The 25,358-nt window shown below is 41.2% G+C and overlaps 1 long non-coding RNA gene across 1 annotated transcript in view; it reads left to right on the top strand.

Moving 5' to 3' along the window:
- The first annotated feature begins 4,705 nt into the window (after positions 1-4,705).
- Positions 4,706-25,358, top strand: part of LOC135966088 (uncharacterized) — a 64,944-nt gene continuing 44,291 nt past the window's right edge. Inside the window, exons 1-2 of the long non-coding RNA XR_010579193.1 lie at positions 4,706-4,795; positions 12,166-12,220. This is a non-coding gene — a long non-coding RNA (uncharacterized lncRNA). The remainder of the gene's footprint in view (positions 4,796-12,165; positions 12,221-25,358) is intronic.

Below are 25,358 nucleotides of genomic sequence, written 5' to 3'. Positions count from 1 at the left end.
GGGCTCATGCTGTTCCCAGTGCGGGGGCACCCCCTTCTCCGAGAGTGCCTCTCCCACTCAGAAGCCAAATTCCCGCTCATCCTCCAACACTCAGCACAGACATACCTTTTCAGGAAGTCCCCCTTCTCACCTTTCCTCATTCCACTCCTCATGCAAGGCCCCTCCCCGCAACCTCTTATATTCATTCCGTGCATGTATCTCCCTTCTTCCTAACTGCATTTCAACCAAAAATTCAGTTGTGTCTCTCCTAGACAGTCAGCTTTTGGGGAATAGTGAATTTTAGACATGATTACATTCCTCCCAGCCATCACAAACTCTGACACAACACTGATGCTTAAATTGGAGTTGTTAGGCCGGGTGCAGTGGCTCACACCTGTAGTCCCAGCACTTTGGGAGGCCGAGGTGGGCGAATTGCAAGGTCAGGAGATAAGACCATCCTGGTCAACATGGTGAAACTCCATCTCTACTAAAAATACAAAAAAAAAAAAAAAAAAAAATTAGCCGGATGTGGTGGCATGCACCTGTAATCCCAGCTGAGGCAGGAGAATTGCTTGAACCCAGCCAGGAGGCGGAGGTTGCAGCGAGCCGAGATCGTGTTACTGCACTCCAGTCTTAGCGACAGAGTGAGACTCTGTCTCAAAAAAAAAAAAAAAAAAAAAAAAAAAAAAAGGCGTTGTTTACCCCTGCACTCACCCTTTTACATTATCTTATTCTAGGTACTTTCCTTTCTTGAGAAGAAAACTACATGTCCTTGGGCACACCTGCACCATCTTTTCTTACTTTTATAGTGGCTAATATGCAGGGTTGGGTAAACGCATTATTTAGTTTTGAACTCTTTGTGCCCTATTGTCTGCATCAGGAGTTAAACTTTTTGACCTCACACCCCTATGTAATATTTTCTCTTCTTTTTGGAGACAGGGTTTTGCTCTGTTGTCCGGGATAGAGTGCAGTGGCATGATCATCATAACCTTAGTTCCTGGCAACTTCAAAGTTGTGAGCTCAAGTAATCTTCCCATCTCAGTCTCCTAAGTAGCCAGGACTACAGGCATGCACCACCACCCCTGGCTAATACATTTTTTTATAGAAGTGGAGTCTCACCATGTTGCCCAGGCTGGTCTTAAACTGGCCTCAAGTGATCCTCCTACCTCCTACCATTCCAGAGGGTTGGGATTACAGGTGTGAGCCTGGCCTAAACTCATCATTGCAATAACTACCATGACCTTGACTTCATCCTTGTTATAGCAAAATAAAAAGAAAAAGATTTCAAAACCACACAGAGTAGAAAATTTGGAGAATATAGAACACCAATACAGAAAATTAGAAAATAAAAATCACCTGCAATTGCACCACTCAGATTTATACCCTATTAGTTTTTGGTTAGCTCTTTAAAATTTGCCTTTTTCCCCCTACTCAGCAACATTTTAATCACGTAGCCTCCAACTTACTGGGGCTTGGGGCTCAGTGCCTCAGTTTTCCTGTTTGGAAAATATCATATTAGTAGTTACGTGCTAACAAAATTACCCATCTGCTTTCATGTGGTTATCTCATTCCTGTGTCCAGGAAAGCTGCATTTTTTTCCATCCTAGGCAGTGAGGAAAAGAGAGCTGGGTGATGGGTGCAGAGCCATGCCACAGGCTGATGGGGGCCCAGGGCTCCTCATTCTTAACCAAAGTGGGTGCCAGAGAAAAACTTCACCTCAGTGAGAGGAGACACAGACCCCAGGCTGCCAGGGCCATGCCCCACAGATCAGATCCATCCAGGACCTTTCGGAGAACTGTGCTTGTGCTTCTGTGATCCAAAATAGAACAGCAAACAATCCAAGAGAGTTTACTCTTGTTTTCCAGTCAATCACAAATTTGGACAAAACTTCCTCTTTCCCACAGTGTGTCTGTCCTGTTCACCTTCAATTCAGAGAACCGTCTTGACCTTTCTTAATGAAATGCGATCCTACTCTTGTTCAGCAAATAATAAACTCAATCTCTGCTTGAAACTGTTTTTATCCTTTGTGTTATCCCTGGTGTGGGTCTCATTTCAGTCATCCCTGTGGCCAGTGAGTAGTTACTACCTTTCCAGTTGCTATCTCTGAAATCCCAAGTTGCTCAGAGGGTGTCCACTCAAAAATGATGGGCCTCATTGGATTGGTGCTCATTCACTGCTTTTCTAGTTGGGACTTTTTCTTGGCTTAAATTGTTTGTGGATAGTTAACATAGCAGAGGAATTTGTTTCTGTCAACGTGATGCTGAGGGTAGGGCAATGGTTCCAACTCTTGTCTTTCAGCCAGATACCTTCATTTCCCAAACTGTTCTGGATTTGGCCTTATTTTGGAAATCAGAGCCTGGTTTGACTAACTAGAAATATCAGAACTTCTGGGTAAGTTTGCCAAACATTCACTGTTTGGAGGGAACAGCTCCGGACTTGGGTCCGCCACTGTCCTTCCGTGCCCCGTCCCGGATGGAATCGTTTGACACTCTATCCCTCTCCATCCCCACCTCCTCATTCTTCTCCCATGGTTGAAAAAAGCTTTTTCCTGACTATCAGGCAGGATTTCAAGTCAACATTGAAAAGTCTGATTTCCTGGATTGTGGGGAAGCTCCTGTCTGAGCATCTCAGTCGAACATAGTTAGAGTACCTCTCCCAGCACTGTTTAGCCAATCAACGTGCTCTCCTGAAACCCTTCTGTGACAGCAAGTGCAGTCATTCTGTTTTCTCTTACATAGTTGGAATCAGGGCCTACTGAATCCTATCTGCAAATGTATGGAAGCAATACGCAAAAATTCGTGACAAAAGTTGGCAAAGGAAGACCTTTTGCAAGTGAAAGGCAGCTAACACCTAATGGCTAGCAGAGGGCTGTGTGGGGGTGGGGGCACAGGTAAGAGCTGAAGCAGAGGTGTGGGGGTGTTGGGGGGTGTCTTCAGCAGTGATGGAAGATGTTAGGGTCTTCCTCCTCCCCTGCTTTCCAGAGTGGGAGTAGCCAGTGAAGCAGTAGAGAGACTCCGGGGCTCCTTGTCTTTTTTCTACCATGGAGGTTTCTTCAGAGCTGGAGTGAGGGTGGAATTCATTAGCCTCCCTACAGGCTGTTCCAGGTGCCCCCACATCTGGTGCTGAGAATGAGTGTGAGAGGGCACCTAGGCCCTCCGACCTCCTTATGCCGTTATATTCACATCCAACTGTGCCACGTTATCATTTACTTCCAATGAAAACTTTTTAATTTTCCTCCTGGGAGGTTAAGTTTTGTGGGTTTTACTTTTTTACAATCGCTCTATATCATAATACCATTTAAACTTTAAGTCTTAAAATTGGAAGGTTCTCTGGTGATCATCTGGTCCAATCTCTCCATTTTACGCCTTGGAGACCAAGACTTGAAGAAATGGTGCATCCCAGTTCACAGACCTAGACTCTAAATCACTCATACCACCTCTCTGAGTGACATTACTCATTGGATAGCAGACCTTCAGCGATCTAGGTGCCACTTGAGATATCATGGGAGCCAAAAATACTTGTGTTCTTTTAAAGGGTAAAGAGTTATTTTGTAAATACATACCCCTATCATTCCCAGGAAATTATGTGGGCTTAGGGACCTCACTGGCTCCTAATTAGGTGTTTTTTTAAAAAGCCAGGGCATTGGGAAGGCCTCAGTGGTTGCTCCTAGACTTGTAAATAACTTCTAGGCTGTCCCAAACTTTCCAGTTTTGTGATTATTCTACCCTCTGTTCATAGGCAATAATGCAGTTGGAAGTTATAGGGAAGAAGAGAAAGAAGGGAATTAGCAGGATAGGGTGTATGGGAACAGAGATAAACATTTATTGAGCACTAACTCTATTCCTGACATTAGGGTTAGTGTGTTACCCAATATTATCCCCATTTTATCCACTGAGGAAATTGAGGTTTAGTAACATTGAGTAATTTGCTCGAAGTCTCACAGCTAGCAAGTAAGAAGACTGAGATTTCAAACTTCGGGCTTTCTGATTTCAGGGCCCAAGCTCGTCACCATCATACTCATGGGGCAATGGTAGAACCAGATATCCAGGAAACTCCTTTTACATCCCACTCTCTGGCTAACTGGACTTGATGAAATTTTTGGCATCACAGTGGAAGAAAGGCCAGGAAAGAAGGAGAGCAGTTTCCTGTGTTGGTCAGGACTTGCCTCATCTTGCCTACATTTTCCTGGGACTGATGGATAGGAAGTCTTCCAGCAGATGTGGCCTAAGGGCGTTGGGGCTTTACTTTTGTGCTGATGCAGGCAGTTTCCAGGCTCAGACAAACACTCAGCTGTTTATTTATCCATCCAGCAAGCAATTCTTAAGACACCTCCTTTGTCAGTTCTTGAGCCAATAAGCAAGCATGGTACCTGACCCCAACAAATCTAGCTCAGATTCAGAGATGCATAACCTGATTCCAGCAAAGCTTTTTGTGGATTATCTGGGGCAGTGTTTGTAACCTTTATCTTTCCCACTTCTCAACTGTTTCTTTACCAGCAGGAGCCTCTACCTTTGGGGAGTTGGGAAAAGGTGAGCAGGTGGGCTGCTGGACACTTAGGCTGAAGCTGTGGGGAAGGATATGGGAACCAAAGCCTAACAAGGAGTCTTGTGAAAATCTGCTCTTTCCTCTCTCCCTGTAGTTCTGTTTCCTTAAGGTAGGCTTACAATCTAAGGGGCAGCTGTTCACTTTACAATCGATTCCAGCATCCTCAGCTCCAATAATTGCCAGTTGCCACTTCCCTGCCCCAGTAGAATTAATGGAAGCTGCCAACAGCCCTCCCCTGACCTCACTGGACATAACTGTGTCCTCGGCAGACGTGAGTTCCTCCTCCGTCTGAGGCAGCCTCCTTCCTCTCTTAGGAAACCCTCTCATGTGGAGTCCAAGCTGCAGGCAGTGAAGGAGCATGGGTCATTTATTCGCATCAGTGTCAACCTAAAAGCAAGAGGCAAGGCACAAAATCTAACTTAATTTACTTGAGCCAGAGTGAGGACGGCTGCCTGGAAGACTCAGATCCAAGGAACCTTGGCTATGTGCTCTCTCCAGCCTTTGTTACAAGCAGGTTTTTAAAGAAAAAAAGAGGGCGAGAGGGGGACAAGGAGCAGGCTGGTACACAGTTATCAGGAATTCTTAATGGCTGACATATTGACTAGTGTATGGCAAGTGCACCAGACAGTAATAACTTAAGCATTCCCTGAGAGTGACCCTGTGTTCTAAGAAGAGTGTTGATTTGGATTCCTGAGCTAAGGAATTGGGAGTGACCAACCAGGAGATTCACTCTTTTTCTATGAAGTACATCTGAACCCCCTGCCCATCCCTTGGAAAGCAGGTCATACAGGGGATCAAGGTCCTTTGTTTGGGGTTAACTGGAGGTTTCTAGGTGGAGGGAACTAATTGAAAATGCTATGTAAACTGCATGCTTTTTATAAATGATAGCAGCTGTCCCATCCAGCCTGCTGCCACAGGATCATCTCTGTATGAGAGTCCTCCTTAATAAACCCTATCCTTCACTGTCTCTTCTTCAGCTTCTTGGACATGATGCCCTCCCTGTTAGAGTCAATAGGGATCCCAAATGACAATTGGTGATTAGCTGTACATTGTTAAACAATAGGATGTGGGTTATAGTGTCCAGTGAAGCATTATTAGGTTAATTTAAGAGCTACTGGTGGCATTAGTAAGTAATTTCAAGAGATGAACAAGTAGCTCGAAGTGGGGAGAGTAGAAAGTAATTACTGTCTCCTTTTGATGTCTCTCTGGACCTGATAATTGAAAAGGACTCTCTTTCTTCAGATAAAAGTTCTTTTCTCATCAGAAACCCCGTTTTCTGCTTTATTTGCGTGTCCCATGAGGAGCTGCTGGTGGGGGCAGACTGAAGCCAACAAGAGGCTGTGCAAGGGTCAACAGTCCCCTGCCTCCATCCAGCGTTAAAAAACACTTTCACTTCAGGCTGAAAGTGGTAGAAATCAGTTTAAGTCATGCAAATGTATTGATTAGGCAGACCTGGTTAGTCCTTTCCCCATAGATCTTGTAGCATAACTTTAGGCAGATGGAAAAGACATGGAAAGCATAAATCACTGCACATGTTTAGGGATCACTCCCTTTTGGCAGGCGGTGAGTGGTGAGAAATGTGTGTAGAAAGAGTGAAATCAGCAGAAGAAAAGCCCTAGGATTCAGGGTTTTGGAGACATCTGGAAGGATGGAGACGTAAACCTAAGTCATAACTGGTCCTGGAAGTGAGACTTCATGACTGAAGCAATAATAATGTTACCCTGAGATTTTTTTTTTTTCTGGCTCTTGACTTCAGATTTAAGGTTATGGCTGATGGGTGAATGTCTATACATACAGGCAAGCACATGTATATGTCTTAGACTTTTGGAAGGTTTTTTTCTGGGTTGATGATTGTTTGTTAGGTTAAAATATCAAGGAACATTAGATTTTTTTTTCTCCCTGTTGTCAACAAGTTGGACCTTCATAAAACTCTAGTGGGGGCTTGCTGCTGCATAGAGGGAAAAACACTGGATTTAAATTTTGTTCTCAGCTCTGCTGAGCTCTGTGCTCTAGGACAAGCCATTTAATCTTTTCAGCTATGCTCTAGAGAGAGTCACACCTATCTTGAAGGACATTTTTTAGAAAATTATTTATTTTAGAGAGAGTTTTGCTCTGTCATCCAGGCTATAGTGTAGTGGTATGATCCTAGTTCACTGAAGCCTAAAACTCCTGGGCTCAAGCAATCCACCTGCTTCAGCCTCCTGAGTAACTGGAACTACGGGCAAGTGCCATCATGCCTGGCTAACTTTTTTATTGTTTGTGGAGATGGGGCTCTTGCTATGAGCTCCTGGACTTAAGTGATCCTGCTGCCTTAGTCTCCCAAAGCATTAAGATTACAGGCATGGGCCATTGTGCCCAGGGCTTTTAATAATTAAGAAGGAGAGCAACTGGAAAAAAGTGATGTGAACTGTAAGGAGCTATCATTGCCTTGCAATGGTAATGATGATAATCTTTATCCTCCAGGGATGGTTGGTGCACATTCTTGCCTAGAGCAGTCATATGCACAGAATAAGCCTTCCATCTTTTGGATTCTCATGGTAAGGTTAAAGGATACTTGATAGTACTTCATGCTTAACATAACTAGACCCACTACCATGCCTTATGAGGATCTTTGTTACAAATGAGTGGAATCCAATCCCACAAATGCACACGACATCCCTGTTAGGTTTTGAAGGGAAGGTGAGGGCTAAAGAAAGACTCATAGTGAGAGAGAGGGCAATTCTACAGCAAATGCAGACATTTATGTCCAGCATAAACCTGCCGAGGTGGGGGATCAGCTTAATGCCAGTGCCCACTGCTGCTTACAGGCCGGGGTACTTATCGGTATAGGTGGAAGGGGTCTGGGCAATATGATTTACTGCCTGGGAAGATGTTGATAAGACGTTCCTATGATGAGGTAGTTTGGCCTTTGATCCTACAAGATGTGCAGTGACGCTCCTTGGACTTTCTCCCAACATATGATAGGGATATTCCTTTAGTTGGGTCTTTGCCCAGCAGGGTATGATAAGGAAGTTCCTGTGCCTTGTGGTCAGGTGGTTAGGCAGAATGTTTCTCATGGCCCGAACCACCGTGAAATGTTTCACTTTGACCAAGGTCTGCGAAATGGTGGGGGGCTTACAAAATGGTGGAGTGTGGACTAACAATCCCTCTTCACCTAAGACATGGTCTCTTCCTTCTAGAGAAAATGATACCTTGACACAATAATGGGTGTTCATAATAATGACCCCAAGTCATCATGAAAAGGTTAACTTATGACATTTTCAAAATGCTTAGTTGTATGAAGGCAAAGGAGTAGATCATAAGTAAGAAATGTATATAAAACGGTTTTCACATTGCCAGCCTTTTAAGGAAATATTGAAACCTCTGCTGTCAGATTTCAATTAGCTGGAAAGATATTATATGTGGAATGGCTCCTTTCCTAGAGAAGCCAAGGAATGAGATGCTGCCATGTATGTGGAAAGCAAACATCCCCATAGCCCTCAGTAACACTTGAGAGGGGGTGATTCAGAGGATGTCAAACCTGGGCATCTGGGGCCTCATTGCAACTGCACCAATTGTATTCACTTTTGTTACATTTCCAAAAGACTCAGTGAACTTCTTCGGGGGCTCAGCGCTGATCTCAGGTGGAAGGAATGGGGATGGATGGGAGGGGCTTGCATGCAGGGGAACAGAGAGCAGGGAGCGGGTCCCTATTTGAACCTGTACTCTTTCCCCAGACTCTCTGTCACTTTTTTTTCTCAGTAAATGGAAGATTCATGTGCTCTATACCTCCATGGTCTGCTGTGAACCTGTTGCTGGCGTGAATCTGTCCACTGGAGTTTGTTTGATTGGGGGCCATGTGACAGGTGTAAAGGGAGCAACCATTGTGAAATGGCATCTCTCAGAATGCAGGAGCGAAGTGCCATCACAAACCATGGCTTCTGTGGACAGGGTGTCTAGGGGTGGCTTGGGAAGAAGGCTTAGGGATAGAGGGAGGGAACCAAAGCCCTCTTTCAGCTAAACTTCAGCCTGGAGAATTTAGATCTTTGCTTTAGCTCTAAATCACCACTTCCACAGTTGGATGATTTCAAGGGACCTTAAGTTCCCACTTGCCACAGTCTTTGGGACATGGAACCTGCTTTCTAAAATAAATATTTTGGAGTTTTTTAAGATGTAAGTTCAAACATGCTCCTGAAAACAACTAGTTAAAAGAGACAACTCCCACTCCACTACCGTGGCTTTCCATCAGGGCCATGCTTGACAGAACCTGGGAGTTGAAAGGGAAGAGATGGTGACCCATGTCTTGAGTTCTGGCAGACTGGAACCAAGTGGAGCTGGGCTTGGGGAGCAGAAGGAACTGTCCTGCTTCATGGAGAACCAAGTGGTACTGATGGAAGTACCTGTTTCAGTGATTGCACTTTGAAATTGGATGGAGACCCAAATCCTTAATTCAGGGCTTACCTCTGGGTTGGTGCAATCTGTAATTCTGGCAGGAATGAGAAGGGCAGGCTGGAGTGAAAAAAAGTCAAAAGTGGGAATGTAGTGGCTCACTCTGCTTCCAGCCCTCCCTGACCTGTTGTCTGCAGACCTCTACACATTTAGAGCCTGTGTATCACTCAGGATCTCTCAGGGCCACAGAGACCCTCTCAAAGGGTTACCTTCAGCAATTGGGATTTATTGTAAGGATATCTCTGGAAACTGGGAGACCACCCAACCTGAGGGTTCCGTAAACACTGTGGGCAGATTGGCCTCCAGAGCCTGGAGTAGGACTCTCGGTGTCCAGTGGCTCTGGGGATCTGGTCATCTCACCAGCTCCAAATATTCACAGTGACACATCACTGGTTTGTAGACAGATCCAGCTACTTCAGTTAGATGTTGTGGTCCATGTGCCTTTTATGGTTGACCTTGTTCATACATTCCTTATTTTTCAGAAGGAGGAGCATTGTTTATGTTCACCCTCCTATGGTGCCAGTTGTGCAATAAATTTTGAAGGTCTTGGAGCCAATTCCAGATTATTTTCTTTTTGACAGCCTTAAAAAGGTGGTGCTTCTTTCTTTCCAGGACTTTGATCCAGAGGCTTTGACAAGGCTACTGCTCATCCAACTCAGCCAGAAAGGAGGGTAAATTGGGCACTGGTATCTGAGTCAACTTTTTTCAGGATGGTATTGAACAAAGACTGGATAGCTTCCAGAGAATCATTCTTCACACCTTCAAGAGCTGAAACCAGAAGGAGCTCAACCACTCAGACTCCAGATCTTTCAGACAATGGCTCACAAGCTTTCCCTTGCCTCTTGGGTTCCTCTCTGGCTCGCCATCCACTGGTGATCTTGTTGATGCATCTCTTTGGTTAGTTCCTAACTCCCTACAGCCCCATGTCTATGGCCAGAAGAAAGCTCAGGAGCAAAGCCCAGGAGTACTGTCTGCCTTGTTTGTCATCAGTGTGTGACTAGCACAGTGTGTGACACAGCAGATGAAGTGAATGAACCAGTAGTGGAATAAATCTCTCACCTGCTTTCAACTCACCCCTAAGACCTCTGTCTATGAGCACTTTACCCTGCTCTGGCAGGTGCTGTTGATGCCCTGCCCAGACCTGAGGTTCCTTCCTTTTGACTGGCTGCACCCTTCTCAGGAGCATTTCCCTGAGCTATCTGGGGCCTCCTTTCCTGGTGGGCCCTGAAAGTTGCATTTCTCTTTCTCCCCTTTGTGCGTTATGCCAACCATGGAAGCCAACAATGGACAGATGTGTGAGGCGGGTTAGGTACAAAAGTCCCCATTGCTTGTCTCAAGGCAGGAGAAGCTCTGTAGTGCAATTTCCCTCCAGAGCTCCCCATGGGATCAGACCAAATCTTTGCTTAGTTTCTCCCCTTTCCTATTCTGCTCCCTTCACTGAATTCCAGTTTCTTCTGAGCATGCTCCTTTGAAAAATCACTTGCAAAAGAATCCCCACCTCAAACTTATGTATTTCATGCAATCTAAAATAAACATATATTACTTTGTCATTTAAAAAATATTATTTCCTAAGTATGTTCTCTTTAAAATGCATTTAAATTTTGACAAATTAGAAAACGATCTATTAAAAGCAAGGAAGTTTATAGATAAAGCAAAATTTAGGTGAGTTCAACAAATATTTTTTGAGTATTTTCTGTATGCTGGATATTGTGAGAGTACTCTATATAAATCTAGTATAAATGCTGAACTCGAACTTAGAGTGAGAGTAAAACAATAACAAATAATTATAATATAGGATAATACATGAAATATTATAGGCTTCTGCAATGTTCTGAAAAAAATACAGAGGAAGGCATAATTAGCTCTGAAAGAGTTAGAGGAAGATTTCAAAAAGGAGGGTCTAGTCAGCCAGGCTTTTCAGGGTGTAAAGGAATAGAGGGGATGTTGTCGAAGGAGAAAAAAATCTCTCAAAGACAACAGAATAAACAAAAAGCACTGAGGCATGAATCAACAAGACAGGCAAAGGAAAGTAGAAATAGATCTGTTGATATAATTTTTTTATTGTTATACTTTAAGTTCTTGGGTACATGTGCACAACGTGCAGGTTTGTTACATATGTATACGTGTGCCATGTTGGTGTGCTGCACCCATTAACTCGTCATTTACATTAGGTATATCTCCTAATGCTATCCCTCCCCCCTCCCTCCACCCCACAACAGGCCCTGGTGTGTGTGATGTTCCCCTTCCTGTGTCCAAGTGTTCTCATTGTTCATTTCCCGCCTATGAGTGAGAACATGTGGTGTTTGGTTTTTTGTCCCTACGATAGTTTGCTGAGAATGATGGTTTCTAGCTTCATCCATGTCCCTTCCTACAAAGGACATGAACTCATCCTTTTTTATGGCTGCATAGTATTCCATGGTGTATATATGCCACATTTTCTTAATCCAGTCTATCATTGATGGACATTTGGGTTGGTTCCAAGTCTTTGCTATTGTAAATAGTGGCCACAATAAATATACATGTGCATGTGTCTTTATGGCCACATGATTTACAATCCTTTGGGTATATACCCAGTAATGGGATGGCTGGGTCAAATGGTATTTCTACTTCTAGATGCTTGAGGAAGGTAATATAATTTATAATGTCTCCAAATGATGAAAGTATCATGCAGCTATTAAAATTGACATCTTAATGGGCATTTAATGATTTTAATATTTGGAAGAATGGCCTTGCTTGCTGTGCTGGGTGATAAGAAATCTCTGAAGAATTTAAGTGTCAGAGTAGCTGTAATTCAGAGAAATCATTCTGTTGGTAATGTGGTGTGTGAATTTAAGGGTGAACAAGACTGGAAACAGGAACAAGATAGTAGCAGTGGAGATGAAGAGAAAAGAATGGATTGCAAAGACCACCAGACTGCTCTGGTGGTTAAAATAGGCAGAACTTGGCAATTGATTAGAAAAAGTGAGAGGAGGGACCAAGGACCAGGAAGCCTATAGGATCATACCAGGTTTTAGGCTGGAAAGAGGAGCCCACTTGAGTAGAGTGGGGGTAATGGGGCACGTTAGGACATGATGGATTGGGAAGTTCTTTACATATCTAAGTGGAAAAGTCTTGGAAGCTTTAAGATATACTAGAGCTCTGTGAGGGTAGGAGATACAGATTTTGTAGTCATCAGCTTACAAGTGAATGATTGAAACCATACTCTCACTTTAGGATAGAATAACCAGAGGAAGGGCTGAAAATCCTGGAGAACACCAGCATTAACAAGGTGAGCTAAAAGAATTCAGAGGCGGGGGTAGAGTGAAAATTAAATGGAAGATGGTGCTATAGAGATAGCACAATGATTAAGAGCTTGGTCCTTGGAGTCATATCACCAGAATGCTAGTTTCCTTATAGGTAAATAAGAATTACAAACAATATCTATCCACTCATGAAAAGGAAACTCTCAACAAATAAGAAATAGGAGGGAACTTCACCAACATGATAAAAAAAATCTGTGAAAATCCTACAGCTAACATATTTAATGGTGAAAGATTGAATATTATCCCCCTAAGACTGAGAACAAGATAAAGATGGTAACGTTTATTAGTCTATTCAGCACATACTAAGGTTCTAGCCAGGGCAATTAGGCAATGAATCTATAAAAGGATTCAGATTAGAAAGCAGGAAGTAAAACTATCTTATTCACAAATGACATGATCTTATATATAGAAAATCTGAAGGAATCCACTTAAAAAAACCCCTAGAATTAATAAATGAGTTCAGGAAGTTCACAAAATAAACATACAAAAATCAATTGTATTTATATACACTGGCAATGAAGAGTGTGAAAATAAAATTAAGAAAATTATTTCATTCACAACAGCATCAAAAAGAATAAACTATTAGGAATAAATTTAACAAAAGCAAGGTGTGTATACTAAGAACTTCAAAACATTGCTGAAAGAAATTAAAAGACTTAAGTAGATGGAAAGGCATCCCACATTTATGGATCAGAAGACTAAATATTATTAACGTGGCAATACTCCCCAAATTCTTACAGGTTCAACACAATGCCTGTCAAAATCCCAGCTGGCTTTTCTGCAGAAATTGACAAGCTGATCCTAAAATTCCTATGGAAATGCAAAAGACACAGAATAACCAAAACCATTCTGAGAAAGAACAGGATTGAAAGACTTACGCTAATTTGAAAACTTACTACAAAGATAAGGTAATACAGAGAGTATGGTACTAGCATAAGGACAGATGTATTGGTCAATGGAATATAATTGAAAGCCCAGAAATAACTCCTTTCATTTTCAGTCAATTGATTTTTGACAAAGGTGTCAAGAAAATTCAACGGGAAAAAAATTCTATTTTCAACAGATGGTGCTGGGGCAATTGAATATCCATCTGCAAAAAATTAATTTGTTTCCCTACCTAACACCATACACAAAAATTTACTAAAATCTTTACTAAAAATTTACCAAATCTCTTAGAAGAAAACATACGAGTGAATCTTTGTGATCTTGTGTTAGGCAATGATTTCTTAGACACAACATCCAAAACACAAGTGAGAAAAGAAAAACAACCCAGTAATTTAAACATAATCCCCAATTACAAACTTTTACACATCAAAAGACACGGGCAGGGAAAGTGAAAGACAACCCACAAAAGGGAAGAAATAAGTCAGATATCTAATAAGTGACATATCCAGAAGAACTCTTCCAATCCAATATTAAAAGATAATCCAATTTAAAAATGGGCAAAATACTTTGAATAGACACTTCTCTAAAGAAGATATGACCAATAAGCACATTAAAAATGCTGAACACCATTGTTACTAGGAAAATGCAAATCAAAACCACAATATCACTTCACACCCACTAGACTGACTATAAACAATAAGACAACAATAAGATAACAAGTGTTGGAAAGGATGTGAAAAAATCAAAACACTCATATATTGCTGGTGGGAATGTAAAATTGTGTAGCCACTGTTTTTGGAAAATAGTATGATAATTTCTCAAAATGTTAAATATAGGGTTGCCTTAAACCCAGCAATTTCACTTCTAGGTATCTACCCAAGGGAAATGAAAACATATGTCCAACCAAAATCTTTTAGGTAAATGTTCATAGTAGCACTATTCACAAGAACCAACAGATGGAGACAAACCCAACAGTCATCAACTGGTGAATGGATAAAGACATGTAGTAGATCTATACAATAAAATATTGTTTAGCAATAAAAAGGAAGTTCTGATACACGCTCCAAAACATTGATATACCTCAAAAACATAGTGCTTCTTGAAAGAAGCCAGACACAAAAGAACACATATTGGAACAGAATCACCTAATATATATATGCAGAGAAAAGTAGATTAGTGGTTGCCTAGGGCTGAGTTGAGAATGAAAAATGACTCGATGGACACAAGTTTTCTTTCTGGGATGAGGAGAATGTTCTAAAAGTAGATTTTGGTGATGGTTGCACACCTCTGTAAACACACTAAATATACTGAAAATCATTGAATTGCACACTTAAAATGGGTGAATTTTATGGTATATAAATTATACTTTAATAAAGCAATTAATTTTTCAAAAGTTTTAAAATTATAATATTTATCCCTAACACCAAGATTGTGGTCTCCAAATACCATCTACCACTACAAAATCCCCAAAACTTCTTGGAGAAAATTGCTTATTTCAGGTCTGGGCCAGAAATGCATAAGATAAGCCTAGAACACATTGTCACTCTAGATAGCAAGGACTGTATCAAAGATTGTTAGAATGATATCAACAAGACTCAAGAGGAAATTTAAAGGGACTCATTCTGACCAAAGATAGGATATTTTATATATTGATAAGGATAATAATTGCAATGGATAGAAATACCTCACATATGCTTAAACTTCTGTATTCATAATAATTCTTTTTAAAAAATAAAAGTTGTCACGATTGAAGGATATACATAAGTCAAACCATCATTTTGAGAAAAAATATTGAAAAGAAAAATTCAACAACTATCTGGCCTTTTCTATGTAAATTGTACAACTGGGTAAAACAATAATTTATAAAAAGCAGTATCTACAGTATGACAGCTAATAAATGAAGAAGGAAAGATATAATAATACCATTATTTTTCAATTCATAATTGATCAATGGATGCTAACATCACCAAAAGAAGACAGGTAGACATTACATTTCTCCTGATGGAAGAGCCTAGCACAGTTTTTTTTTTTTTTCCTGCTCTTCAAATCCAACCTAAATCTGATCAAATATTTGGATCAAACTATTAATTTATAGTAAATACAGAGAACAGAAGAAAGTAAGGAAAAAGTTGAAGAACTTCATGAGCATACAGTCAGAAAAATCTGAACTCTGAGACACGGCATAATGAGGATGTATTTAGCAAAATTCAAAATATAGGAAAACAACCTGGTTTCTTCAATAAACAAATTGCAAGGGAGAAAAAAAGAGATGAAAGGAGAAGCCTGTAGATCACAAAAAGTTAAAAGACAAACAATCATAAAGTGGGATTTTATTTGGATCCTGATTCAAGCAAGCAAAAATATATAAAATTAATGGATATTTAGAGATAACAGGATATTTGATATTAAAGAATAGTTGTGCTGAGTGGTTGGTTTAATGATGGTATTGTGAATTTTTTTTAAAGATTTTTTTTTTTTTTTTTTTTTTCCCCTGGGTGTAGTGCCTCATGCCTGAAATTCCAGCACTTTGGGAGGCCAAGTTTGGGGGGGTATTGCTTGAGGCCAGGAGTTCGAGACCAGCCTGAGCACAATAGCAAGATCCCGTCTTTACAAAAATAAAAATAAAAATAAAAAGGTGTAGTCCTAGTTACTCAGGAGGCTGAAAAAGGAGGACTGCCTGAGCCTGGCAGGAGATTGTTGCTGCAGTGACCTATGATCACGCCATTGCACTCCAACCTGGGTGACAGAGTTGGACCCTGTCTTAAAAAGAAAAAAGTAGAGTTCTTATCTATTACATATGCCAAAATATTTATGGATGAAATTATATGATATCTGAGATTTGCTTCAAAATAACAAGGGAGAGGAGAAGTGGGTGGAAGCATACATTAAACAAGATTGCCCGTGAATTAATAAATGTTGAATCTGGTGATGAGTGTGTGAAAACTCATCACACTAGTGTCTTGTTTAAAGTTCTCCATAACAGAAAGTTTTTCTAAAAATCAACTTTATGCATTTGTAGTTAGTATTAAATAAGACCATGTATATAGAGTGCTTTATCACTATGGCTGACAGATAGCACTCAAACATTGTTTTTAGCTTTTTACAGTCCCTTTCAATTAATCACACTCCAAAGAGGTATATTATTTAGATGAAGGACCCTGTCCCATATACCTTTGTCTGCCTCACAGTAATGTATTGAAATTCCAAGTTTAGAAGGAGGAAATGACAGTCTTGAAAGTCCCAAGCCTATCATGCAGCAGCAGAGCCAACGATCCCAAATGCCTCCCTAGCACTCCTAGTAAACGGGACCACTTTCTTCTCATCCTTTCTTTTATTCATTATTTTTCATTCATTTATTATGTGCCAGATATTCGATGCTGGGTATACAAATATTAATACACTAGACTCTAAATTAACTGAAAGCATCCAAAGGTGAATATTCCTGAGGGTCAAACAAATTCAAGAAACAGTGCTAAGGATCAATGGCCTCGATCATCACTAAGTCCTTCCTAACAGCCAGATGTACTGGGCACGTAAAAATGAGTGGAGATATGGAATTTGCCCTCACAAAGTTGAAAACCTGATAGGGTACATGAGACAAGAACCCAAATAAACGACAACAGAAAGCTGAATGTGTTTAAATAGTCCCAAAAAGATTTGGTCACCAAGGTGGAGAAAGTATGTTTGACAGGTGTTAAGGAGTCAGGTTTGGCTGAAGCATTTAACAGGTATTCAGTGAGACGTGGAAACTAAGGCTGGAATGGTGCAGTAGGTTCACATGTGGAGAAGGTCAGGTTAAGGCATGTAAATGTCATCAGGTAGCAACAGAGAGTCACATAACGTTGCAGAGCAAGGGATAACATGCTTAGAAATGACTGGGGAAGGGTCCTCTAGCAGCAAGTGGCAGAGCCCATAGACCACTCATAGAAGACCAATCCAAGCCTGGCACCACACTTTAAAGCTCATAGCATATAACCATATACATGTTAACAAGCTTAGTGACTAATAGATTTACAAGACCTGAGATGGAATTGAGTTTTTGGAGATCCAGCTTCAGAGGTTAGCCTAACCTATTCAGCACATACAGACCAGGCCTGAACTATTTCTAAGAAAGCTGACTGCTATTTTAGAGTGGGGCTCAGCAAACCTTTTCCATAGAGAACCAGAGAGTAAATGTTTTAGGTTTTGCAGACCATATAGTCTCTTGCAACTATTCAACTTTCTGAAGCAACAATAGACCATACATAAATGGAGCATGGCTGTATTCTAATCAAACAGGACTTGGCTGTAGTTTGCTAACCTCAAGTGTAGAGTTTGTAGTCTATTCCCAGAACTTAAGTGAGCCATCCAGATACAAGTCAGTTCCAACTTCTACCAAGGACCCAAGCCTCATCTGTCAAAGAGTAAGAAGGCTCCTTTAGGTGTATGGCCTGAGGGTCCACCCACCCACTGGAAGGCTGGTGGGACTAATTCTCCATCGAGCTTTGTGAAAGCTAAACCCTGGTGTTTACCTGCTCATAACTGCAAAGTTTGATGCATGTTATAGCAGAAAGGTATGGATATGGATGCCATAGTGATGTACAATGAAGTGACCTGCTTTAGCCTGAGAGGACACGATTTATTGCTTTGGCACAGTGTCTAGCAGAGTAAGGATTTACACATTACATTATATTTGAGTAAGGAGTAAAGACAAAATTTCAAGGAAGTTCTCACAAATTTAACGCAATTTATTTACTAAATAGAGGAATGTGAAATGTACAGGGAGTATTAGTAAGCAATGATAGTTTAGAAGCGAATGATTTGATTAGAAGTGATTTTAGAAGAAATCCAAAGCCCTTGCTCATAACCTTTCAGGTACCCCTTTGGAATTCTGATAAAAAAAAAAAAAAATGTTGCAGACAGTTGAAATGGGACCCATGAAAAGCCATGTAGCCCCAGTTCATGATCAATGTCCCCAGAACTGAAGGCCTTTACCTCTAATGCCTGCGTAGAGTTAGCTTCTTTTGAGCCCTTAAACTAGTATCTGTTTTCCAGGAGATGCCTAATAGGAGAAATATCTAAAGCAAGACAAATCCAAGATGTTTGAATATTCGAAAATCAAATCGACATTGTAAATCAGTAATAATATCCCAACAAAAATTTATCTTGATTTTCCTATGAGCGAGTAAGCTAAGTTTCTTTTTGTTATAAACAGAAACATGGGAATGGAGACAAATGACGGTTTCTGCAAAAAGCATATTCTTTCCGTCTAGTTCTGCAACTGAGAGAAAAAGTAATAAGAAAGCATATGGAACAAGCGTTGAAACCCAGAAGAAGAAAAATATTTTAAAAATAGCATTTATTTCTTTTTCACTAACAGAGAATAAAAATAATCTCTGTACCATCTATAACAAAGAGAAATAATGAGTATAAAGGTTAAAAAAAAAGGTGTTTCAATATTTGCGGAGAAATTTTAGACTTTAACATGCCGTTTTAAGGATATAGACTTTGGAGTCAAGTAAAATAAAGTACATTGGGATGAAAAGTTTTGGGAAAAATTTTCACAGATACACCCCCACACTCATTAACAAAAAAGAGAAAAATAAAACCTGGAAAAAAATCAAAGAAATTCCCCCAAATGCCTGAGACTGTCTACCTTTTTTCTGTTCTTTCTTTTAGAGAAATTCAAATGTTGGATGGTAATGGGGCCAATCACAAATGGGTGACACTTTGTAGCTATTCACCTGCTTTCCAAAATGTGTTTAAAATTTAAAGACTTTTTCAGATCTACTTTTCAAAAAATAATGTTTTTAATAACCTAGTTTTTAGTTCTTTACTGTACACTTACCTGCAAGATAGATTAGTTCATTTTTACACTGCTGATAAAGACATACCTGAGACTGTGAAAAAAAGAAGGTTTAATTTGACTTACAGTTCCACATGGCTGGGGAGGTCTCATAATTATGGTGGAGGGCAAAAGGCCCTTCTTACATGGTGGCAGCAAGAGAGAATGAGGAAGAAGCAAAAGCAGAAACCCTGATAAACCCATCAGATCTCATGATAATTAGTCACTGGACTAGCAAGAGAAAGACCAGCCCCCATGATTCAGTTACCTCCCACCGGGTCCCACGTGTTGTGGGAATTCTGGGAGATATAATTCAAGTGGAGATTTGGGCAGGGACACAGCCAAACCATATCATTCGGCCCCTGGCCCTTCCAAACCCATGTCCTCACATTTCAAAACCAATCATGCCTTCCCCACAGTGCTCCAAAGTCTTAACTCATTTCAGCATTAACCCAGAAGTCCACAGTCCAAAGTTTCATCTGAGAAAAGGCAAGTCTCTTCTGCCTATGAGTCTGTAAAATCAAAAGCAAGCTCTACTTCCTAGATACAATGGGGGTACAGGTATTTGGTAAATACAGATGTTCCAAATGGGAGTAACTGGCCAAATCAAAAGGGTAACAGGACCCATGCAAGTCTGAAATCCAGTTGGGCAGTCAAATTTTAAAGCTCCAAAATGATCTCCTTTGACTCCAGGTCTCACACCCAGGTCACACTGATGCAAAAGGTAAGTTCCCATGGCCTTGGGCAGCTCCACTCCTGTGGCTTCACAGGGTACAGCCTCCCTTCCGGCTGCTTTCATGAGCTGGCATTGAGTGTCTGTGAATTTTCCAGGTGCATGGTACAAGCTGTTGGTGGATCTACCATTCTGGGGTCTGGAGGATGGTGGCCCTCTTCTCACAGCTCCACTAGACAGTGCCCCAGTAGGGACTCTATGTGGAGGCTCCAATCCCATATTTCTCTTCTGCACTGCCCTAGGAGAGGTTCTCCATGAGGGCCCCACTCCTGCAACAAACTTTTGCCTGGGCATCCAGGCATTTCCATACATTTTCTGACATCTAGGCAGAGGTTCCCAAACCTCAATTCTTGACTTCAGTTCTGTACCCGCAGGCCCAACAAGACATGGAAGCTGCCAAGTCTTGGGGCTTCCACCCTCTGAAGCCACAGCCCAAGCTGTATGTTGGCCCCTTTCAGCCATGGCTGGAGCAGCTGAAACACGGGGCACCAAGTCTCTAGTGTGTACACACCACAGGGACCCTGTGCCTGGCCCAGAAAACCACATTTTCCTCCTAGACCTCTGGGTCTGTGATGCAAGGGCCTGCCGTAAAGGTCTCTGGCATGGTATTGAGACATTTCCCCATGGTCTTGGGAACTAACATTAGGCTCCTTGCTACTTATGCAAATTTCTGCAGCTGGCTTGAATTTCACTTCAAAAAAATGGGTTTTTCTTTTCTACTGAATTATCAGGCTGCAAATTTTCTGAACTATTATGCTCTGTTTCCCTTTTAAAATGGAATGCCTTTGTTTTGTTTGTTTGTTTTGTTTGAAACACAGTCTCACTCTGTCACCCAGGCTGGAATACAGTGGCGCAATCTGGGCTTACTGCAACCTCTGCCTGCAGGGTTCAAGTGATTCTTCTGCCTCAGCCTCCTGAGTAGCTGGGACTCCAGGTAAACACTACCACACCCGGCTAATTTTTTTGTGTTTTAGTAGAACCGGGGTTTCACCATGTTGGTCAGGCTGGTCTCAAACTCTTGACCTGATGATCTGCCCATCTTGGCCTCCCAAAGTGCTGGGATTACAGGCGTGAGACATCGCACCCTGCCGGATGCTTTTAACAGCACCCAAGTCACCATTTAAATGCTTTGCTGCTTAGAAATTTCTTCCTCCAGATACCCTGAATAGTATCTCTCAAGTTCAAAGTTCCACATATCTCTAGGGCAGGGACAAAATTTCGCCAGTCTCTTCGCTAAAATATAACGAGAGTCACCTTTGCTCTAGTTCCCAACAAGTTTCTCATCTCCATCTAAGAGTAGCTCAACCTGGACCTTATTGTTCATATCACTATCAGCATTTTTGTCAAAGCCATTCGACAAGTCTCTAGGAAGTTCCAAACTTTCCCACAGTTTCCTGTCTTCTTCTGAGCCCTCCACACTGTTCCAACTTCTGGCTGTTACCAAGTTCCAAACTCGCTTCCACATTCTCAGGTATCTTTTCAGCAATGTCCCACTCTACTGGTACCAATTTGCTGTATTAGTCTGTTTTCAAGCTGCTGATAAAGACATACCCAAGACTGGGAAGAAAAAGAGGTTTAATTGGACTTACAGTTCCACATGGCTGGGGAGGCCTGATAACCATGGCAGGAGGGGTAAGGCACTTCATATATGGTGGCAGCAGGAGAGAATGGGGAAGAAGCAAAAGCGGAAACCCCTGATAAACCCATCAGATCTCATGAGACTTATTCACTATCACAAGAATAGCATGGAAAGACGAGCCCCCATGATTCAGTTACCTCCCCCTGGGTCCCTCCCAAAACATGTGGGAATTCTGGGAGACACAGTTCAAGTTGAGATTTGTGCGGGGACACAGCCAAACCATATCACTGTGGTATTGTAATGATATGATGTACATAAAGCATGAAATACGTGTAAAGTATAAAATGCCTCACCATCATCATGTATAGGAAAAAAATGATATGAAAAGATAGATAATCCTCTTTAACAGACATGAAAAATTTAAGCTGCTAGAAGAAGGGTCAATGGTAAGATGTGATAAGCCCAAGGGAGGTTATTTTGATAAGTTTTCTGCAAATGGGAAAGATCCGTCACTGACATAGAGTTCAATGACATTCCTTTCCCTCTTTTGTGAAGCAGTTTATAGCGGATTTCCACTCTTCTCATTTTTCCACACCCTTTCTAGGGAGCAATGTTCTTTAATCAGCAGCTGCCACAATCTAACTGGTTTTCATATTGAGCTCCAGACACAGCCTGTACCACCGTGCCAGAATCTGCAGGAAATCTCCAGGCCTGTCAGGACACAGCAGATCCTTTCTAGGTCATTTTGGCAGTTCTTGGTCCAAGCTGCATGCCAATTAGTCTGCTGGCTGCTCTTTCTTTTCAGTCATTGGAACCATGCTCCCATTTCATTGGAACCATGCTCCCATTCTCTCAGAAGCCCTGTGACTGGAAAACCAAATGAGGAAAATGCTCAATGTTTGTTATCAACCTGGATCTCAAATATGCTTGGCATAATCTACCTGAATCCTTAGAATGTTATTTTCAGGATAGGAAATAAAAACGTGAGTATTTTACAAGATAGAGAAGCAACTACGTTCATGCTGTGATTTAGAAGGGGAAATCATAGGGGATTATTGAAATAAAACCAGGTTTATTGATTCCAGAGGCTGCATTAGCATGATACATTTCTATTCTCTCAAACTTACTGAAACTGGTCTGCATATTTCATGTTGTAATACCAAAAATTTAAATGCATTGTTCTAGGATGTTTGTGTTATTGGTTTAATTCAAGTTGCAAACTGCAAATGGGACTATATTTCTAACATTGCTATAATGAGTGAGGAGGACTGAATTTTTGGAGCAGATGTGGGAGATATTCAAAGATTTGGGTCCCCGAGGCAGGACTTTAAAGAGATGCTGAAATTTCTAACGCGCTGGGGAAAATGTTCCCAGAGTCACTTTACAGAGAAGCCCTGCGTCAGCCGTTCATCCCTGGAAGGCTCTTTATGAGAGGACACTTGTGTCCAACATCATGTGGATTTCCCCTCAAGTAAATTTGATCTGGAAGAAAATTCCCCAGATTAACCAGCACATTCATTTCAGATCATTCATCTTACACCAGGTGAAGCCACTACCAATACTATTGTGCTGTGTGTGCAAACTACTTCTTAGGTAAAAATGCTGGCAAAAATATTAAGGTGTCCAAAGAGGTTAACACCTCAAGACAAACGTTTCACTCTATCATGCGCCCAACTTTAATAAGAAACACTCTTTTTCTAACCCCACTTCCTCCTTTTAAGAATGAACTTTCTCGGCCAGGCGCGGTGGCTCACGCCTGTAATCCCAGCACTTTGGGAGGCCGAGGTGGGCGGATCACGAGGTCAAGAGACCGAGACCATCCTGGTCAACATGGTGAAACCCCGTCTCTACTAAAAAAATACAAAAATTAGCTGGGCGTGGTGGTGCATGCCTGTAGTCCCAGCTGCTCGGGAGGCTGAGGCAGGAGAATCACTTGAACCCGGGAGGCAGAGGTTGCAGTGAGCAGAGATCGCGCCACTGCACTCCAGGCTGGTGACACAGTAAGACTCCATCAAAAAAAAAAAAAAAGGAAAAGAACTTTCTTCAGGTCCTCAAGCCTCAATGGGGACCACAACAAAAGCTCATGCCAGCAGATGCTGAGCAGGATGACTTCCTGATTCTGACACTCAGGGAGAAGAGAGAACCCCTGGAAATGTCCCTCACCCTGAAGAATGGTGCTGTCCCGGTGTCATTCTGGCTGTTTCCACTACCTACCTCCATTAGCAATGTCTTCTTTTAAAGAAGGGCATATGTCTCTTACATCCTGAAGTTAACAATGACCCCCTTCCCTGGAGGGAAACAACCTCCCAAGGTGCCAAACTGGGAGGTTATGGTTCAAAATATGAATATATGATTCAAAATATTGGTGGATCTGGACAAAGTGGACTAATAGGGACCAGACATATCCTCTGCCTGAAACAACAGCAAAATACATTAATCAGCAGGTGATCTCTGAGAGATGGGAAACAAACAAGATAAACCCTACAACTGCTCCAGCTAACAGCCTTGAGGGAGTTCCTAGGCTGCGATGCTGGAGGCAGAACTGAGGTGGGTTCCCCAACGTGAGGAGATCAAGCTTGGTCCTTTGGGACCTGGGCAGCGAGAGTTCACAGGGTAGAGTGCCAGAGAGGAGAGAGCTGCACAGATAGACAACTCCAGAGATCTGCAGAGGAACTCTGATGGGAATCAGAACATGAATGTGAGGAAGCTACCCAGGAAAGAATCATCAAAAGAGGAAAAAGAGACTGCTTATGCTGGGCTGGAAACAATGCGTGCTCCCACCAAGCAGACAGGAAAAACAATGCTTAAGGCTGTGGGCAGAGTTCTCAGGAATATTTGCCTCACGCATGAGGAATAATTAACCTTAGACTGGGCTCTGTTTCAGAAATGCCTAAAAATCACAAGAGTAAGACCTGAAAACAGCAAAGTGTTACAAGTAACTTAATGGCATAGTAAAACAAAGCTCAAGAAAATCTATAGAAATACAAAAATTTTCATCACCCAACAATATCTGTTATGTAATAAAAGACTACCAGGCAGACAAAGAGGCAAGAACACACAACCCCTAATGCAGAGAAGAATCAGTCAATTAAAATCCACCTAGAACTGATCCAGATGTTAGAATTAGCAGAGAAGGATATTGAAAGAGTTCTTATCTACCAAAAACTTGTAGAAAAATATTCCTTGAAGCTTTACTCATGATTGCTAAAAACCAAAAACAATCTATGTGCTTATACATTTGAACAAAGAGAACTACTTCATGATAAAAAAGATTTTCTAAGAAGCATATCAACATTAATGAACCTCAAAAACATCATGCTAAGTGAAGAAAGCAAAACATTAAAAATTGCATATCATATGATTCCACTTATTTGAGATTCTTGAATGGATAAAATTGATTTATGATGGTAGAAATCAGATAGATCAGTGGTTGCTTTTGGAATGAAAGAATCTTTTGAGAAATAATGTAAGGAAATTTTAGGTAAGGAAATAGTTTCTAAATTGGTAGGCGTGTGAGTTACAGGGGAGTAGGCATGGTAAAAATTGATTATACTGTACAAACTGGGCATTTCATTCAATAAAAATTTTAAATTTTCACAGTTCAGTAGAAAAATAGGCACTTAAAGTAGTGCAAGTTAAATAGCCAATAATAAAGAAAAATATGCTCAGCATCATTGGAATTCATGAAAAAAATAAACTAGAACCACAGTAAGACTCCATTTTGTACCCACCAACTTGGTGATATTTTAAAATTTGACACCATTTGATCACATATTCTGCTGATCCAATATATATTGGAGCAACTGCCTTGGGAAACATTTGGCTTACTTAGTAATAAAGAAATCCATTCCCTGTTCCCTGAAATGTCACTCCTTGAAATATTTCTTAGAAAAAAAAAATCTTAAGCATTAAAGACTTGTGGATCTTTTTTTTAACAGCAGTGTTTGTGACAACAAAAATTTGAAAACCTGAAGATTTGCTTATAGAATTGTAAGCCAAAAGTAAAATTCTAAGCCTCCCAATACGCCGAATGGACCCTTCTTCCTGGTCAAGAGCATTCTAAAGTAAAGCCGAAATACTAGC

The sequence above is a fragment of the Macaca fascicularis genome, chromosome 11, assembly GCF_037993035.2.
Source record: "Macaca fascicularis isolate 582-1 chromosome 11, T2T-MFA8v1.1".
Classification (NCBI taxonomy): Eukaryota; Metazoa; Chordata; class Mammalia; order Primates; family Cercopithecidae; genus Macaca; species Macaca fascicularis.
Note: the sequence above shows the minus strand (reverse complement) of the source record. Positions and strands in the feature narration are given on the sequence as shown.